Source organism: Myotis lucifugus, unplaced genomic scaffold, assembly GCF_000147115.1.
Source record: "Myotis lucifugus unplaced genomic scaffold, Myoluc2.0 scaffold_374, whole genome shotgun sequence".
NCBI classification, from domain to species: Eukaryota; Metazoa; Chordata; class Mammalia; order Chiroptera; family Vespertilionidae; genus Myotis; species Myotis lucifugus.
The window spans coordinates 53,698-58,825 of NW_005871422.1; positions in this window are offsets into that span (position 1 = coordinate 53,698).

The window sequence follows — 5,128 nt, forward strand, 5'->3', positions numbered from 1 at the left end:
GTTAGCCTTTAACCTTGAATACGTGACAGGTATGGTTTCATTTCATGCGCAGAAGGACATTTCCTACCATCGTGCTTGTGTTACCTGTGTGTAAAATAAGTCTGGAGGTTCAGATGCTAGTACATGTCCAAGGCCACACAGAAATCTCCCCATTCTACTTCACCACTATGAGGTTTTAGGACTCTTGTGTCAGGAGAGTGATCAGGTTGGAATCCGAATTCAGAAATCAGAAACTTAAATTTACTGGAGTCCATTTAGCGGGGCCCCATGGTCTCAGTCCTGCAAATAAAGACACAATAGATTTAAAAAAGTTTTCCATAGGATATGATTTCACTTATTGAAGTTACTAACTGAATAAAGGAGTGTAATTTAATTACTCATTTGTACAAAATTATACAACAGCATTTGTGAGCGGTAACTACTTTATATATTTCTTTATTCTTTCTTTTACTTTCTACAGTCCTGACTTCATTTATAAATTTGCTGTGTCATTGAGAAAAGAGAAAAACCCTTTCAGGATTGTACACATAGTGTGCTCACCATAGTATTTTCATTAAGTGACTTGGCTTTTATTGGCTTTAGTTCCATCTTCACTCTAATTGGGACAAGTATACGGCTCAGTATGGCTTGGCTGGGTGTGGCTCAGCAGTGGAGCATTGACCCAGGAACCAAGAGGTCGCAGGTTCTGTTCTGGTCGGGGCACATGCCCAGGTTTCGGGCTCCATCCCAGGAGACGGCCAATTAATGATTCTCTCTCACTGATGTTTCTATCTCTGTCTTCCTCTCTGAAATCAATAAAAATATATATTTTTCAAAGTTCAACATGATACAGTAAATAAAGTGTCAGGCCTTTTTCTATCAAGAGGCTGAATTGAAGTGAATGATGATGAGGAAACAGGAGTTCCTTGGCCCCAGAGAGGCTGAGGGATTCAGTGAACTGGTTTGGGTGAGCGGTGCTGGTGTTGCTGGGTGTGGGAGAATGAAACAAGATCTATTGTTAGTTCTACTCTCCCTTCTGTCTCACAATCAGATGGTATTTAAAATATCCAAGAACACATGTTTCAAATAGAGTGTTATGGGAAGTAAAATAAGTCAGACAGGGAAAGGACAGCAACTATGATTTCTCTCACATGTGGGATATTAAACAAAAAGCAACAATGAACAAACAGAAACAAACTCAACAGGACCCTATCTGTAGCGTGCTATTGTTTATGTAGGAAAGTAGGAGGAATAACAAAATGTACATATATATGTTTATTTGAGCAAAAAGAAACACAAGTAAGATAAAGTAGAGCCCTAATCAGTCTGGCTCAGTGGATAGAGCGTCGGCCTGTGGACAGAAGGGTCCCAGGTTTGATTCTGGTCAAGGGCATGTACCTTGGTTGAGGGCACATCCCCAGTAGGGGGTGTTCAGGAGGCAACTGATCAATGTTTCTCTCTCATTGATGTTTCTAACTCTCTATCCCTCTCCCTTCCTCTCTGTAAAAAAATCAATATAATATATATATTTTAAAAAAGATAAAGTAGAATCTAGTGAGATTGGGGACATCCCAGATGATGGTGGGATTAGAGTAAAAGGAAAAGGGTATGGAGGCAATGACATTTGTTTGAACCTAAACTTTCGTTCATTTTGTTTCATTTTCTTTATGTTCAAAATGATTTTGAATTGCCCTTCTGATTTTTCTTGACCCATGCATCATGTAGAAGCGTGTTACTTTTCAGATAGTGATGTTTCTAATAACGATGCCCAATTGATACCAATTTGCATGATCAAGCCCAAAGGTCCATGTTTCAGCAAAACATTTCCCATCCATTCATGTTATTCTTTCTCTTCCCTACAACTAAAAGAAAACCAAATGTTTCTCTCCCAAGACCCACACATTTTCTTACCCAGAAAACAGTAGGTGCCCAAGCGGAGGAGACCAAGGAAAATATGATCACGCAAGGAAAGGCGGCCATTCCATCTCACTTAATGTCCTGCTTGGGTGAGGCCCATGAAAATGCTCAAGGGAGTTAATTCATGATCCCTTGCACAGCTGGCTTTCCGGACATGGGATCCCCCAGCACCCTGAGGTGGAGCCCTTTCCATACCCTTGGCCATGGCTGTCTCACCTTGTCCTGGTTTCCAGGGATTCAGACCAGAGAGGAAGGAAAGAACACAATGAAAATAACGTTTTCTTTCTTCTTTACCAGCAGTGAGTGTGTAGTCCCCGCCCTGGTGTGGAAAAGGGATTGATTAGGCTCAGGGCTTGCACAAGGGCTGACCTCAGGCATGTTATCTACAAACACCCTAAAGTAGATCCTCTCCACTGGACACTCATGCTAGCGCATGCGAACTATAAGGCTTTTTAAGAATTCAGAAACCACAGGTGTGAACTCAGGTCTGTCCTGCATCACCAGGAAAATGTCATTTTATAATGCAAGTCATTTGATTCCCAGGGACCAACCAATTTCTCCCACACGGAAGTCCTTCTTTTCCTCATGAAGTTTCTTCTCCCAGGACACTTACATGCACACAAATACAAGGATGAATTGAAATGGGAATTGTTGGTCCTTGGGCATAAAAATTATGTATTTCTTCCCTGACGCAAGAATAAGTATATACAGCTATAGCTAGATCTAGAATTAATTTTTATAATTTTTATAAATTACATGACTCATAGATAGGTACACAATGATTTTTATGACTCATATGTAGGTACTCATAGATAGGTATGTACATATAATGTGTGTGCATATATATATACATATATATGAGTACAAATTCTGGGTTCAACCTCTCTTAGAAATGTGAGCCTGGGAACTATGAACTTCAAAGGATATTGAGAAGATCAAGTGATATTAATAAACATAAAGAACACAACTATATTAAATTGCCAATTTCTTCGGCTGAACTCTTCCTTTGTAAGGATGGAAATATTGAGGCCCAGAGGAGAAGACACTTTCCAAGTCATTTTATCACCTTCCTGCTGCCTTACTCGATCCAGTCTGTTTCTTCCCCAAAGCACAGCTGGTGGGCACATAGAGAAATGAAGAAGGAAAACGTTAGCTCGAAGTTTTCCCTAAGATACAGGGAAATCTACTGACAGACAGAAAGCCAAGGAGATCCCAGAACAGACCTGGTGAATGGGAAGGGGTGAGGAGATGCTGCCTGAATAAGGCTGCTGCCAGAAGTCAGCCTGCTGCAGCCGTTCCGCGGTCATGGCCAGCACAGAGCAGAGTCGCTGTGGCCAGGAACACCTAAGGCTGTTTCCTGGTTTGCTCTGTCCACTTCCCTGACACTCCTGGTGATGTTTCACGCTCCAGCAGCAAGGACAGCCCTGCAGGTTCTGTACTTGTGGTTTGATAGAGGGAAGAGCACATGAGAATAGAGGCACACTTGCTTCATAATGATTATTCATGTTGCCAACTGTAGAGAAGAGGCTTCCTTGCAGACCCTGGGAAACTGGAGGATGTGCTGCAAGAAGAAAATGCATTTTAGAAGCAGATCAAGAACAGGAACCCTTTGATTTGGTTGTTTGCCGGGGTGTTGTTCTGCATCTAGGAGGGTTCAGGAATCTGGGGAAGGGGCTGCCAGCAAATTAATAAAGAGACTAGACATGAAATAGAAATTTGGAAGGCATTTTGGGGGGAGCCAGATGGAGCTTAGCTTTAGAAACTCAGTTCTCTGAATCTCTGGACCCCTCTCTTTTTATGAACACATTTTGCCCTGTAGCAAAGCAGATATGCATGTCAAAGGTAAAGTTCGGTCAGGTTGGGGAACTGCCCTCGGCTGTCCCAGCAGCAGGTAATAACATGCAGGTTTTCAGCCCTGCTGAAGCCCCAAGTTCCATCAGCCTTTTGATGAACTTTTTGCATTGATGACCTGCTGGGATTAGCCGCCAGCAGTTACTGTGCCCGGACCCCCGGACCAACAACTGGACCCAATCTGGGAGTTTGCCTCAGGAATGCTGACCATCTCCCGGTCCCAGGAATGGGCTGAGCTGTTTGTAACATCATAGAAGATTAGCCACCTGGTTATCGGACTTCTAGCTCCTGAAGGCAGGACTGCAGGCCCTACCCCTCTCCTTTGCCAAGAGCAGAATTTCCAGGTTGACCTACTGCTCTCCCATACTGCCGGCATTATTGGAATAAACACTCATATGTGATTCAACCCTGTCTCTGCTTAATTTGGCTCAAGTAGTGACAGGTGGCCTCATGCCCATTGTGTCCAGGAACAGTTTCTCACTGTGGGTCTTAAGAACAAGAAGAACTTGCACATTAAATATCTGATGGCATTTGCAAATCAGATTACCTACCGCCTTCCAGATGATGTGATAAACTTTCTTGCTGAATTTAACACCAGTTCCCATCTTCGCCATCCCCTCTCCCCGCTGAAGTCACTCCTGCTTTTCAGAAGGTTGACGTGTTTCATCCTTTTAGGGCCTGGTTTCTGATATTAGCCTGAGACACTCTGGCCCCATAACCAATCATCTTTGCAATACTCACGTCTCCCCAGATCTCCACTTGTTTCCCTCCAGTACATCTCAGCTTAGGCAAGCCTGAAGATTATTTGCCATTACCGGGAATATTTCTGTCTCCTAGGCTTTAATCTCCCCTTTTGCTGCTGTATAGTCTCTTCCCACTGAGTCCCAAGGTCTGACATTTATAATTAGCCCTATGATGTGACTGTACTCTCTTGACATCCTCCTCTTTATTCCTTCCTCTTTCTTCCAACCTGGGCCAAATCCAGTTTTCTATTTTCCTGATCCAGAGATTGTTTGTGGAGCAAGGAGAGAACAAATTCCACACAATGGACTCTCCAGTCCTCTTATAACCAGTCAGCTAAGCCCTCTAGGCTCCTAAAGAAGCCTCTTAGTTCATGTCATGTTGCCTCCGATGCCACCCAACTCCCATATCATTTCTTTCTACTCATTTAAAAAAATGATCTGACCCCACTTTTCTCTACTTACTTTTGAATGGAAAACTTCACCTCTTCTTTTACGGAGCAGGGGAAGCCTCAGGGATGCACAGCCCCACCTTTTCCCCCTTTTGCCAAAAAAATCTGGAAAAAAATTTCCGTCTGCCCGCACATTTCAATCGTTAATCTCCGAGATCCTATCCCAGAAACACATAACCTTTTTTTCTT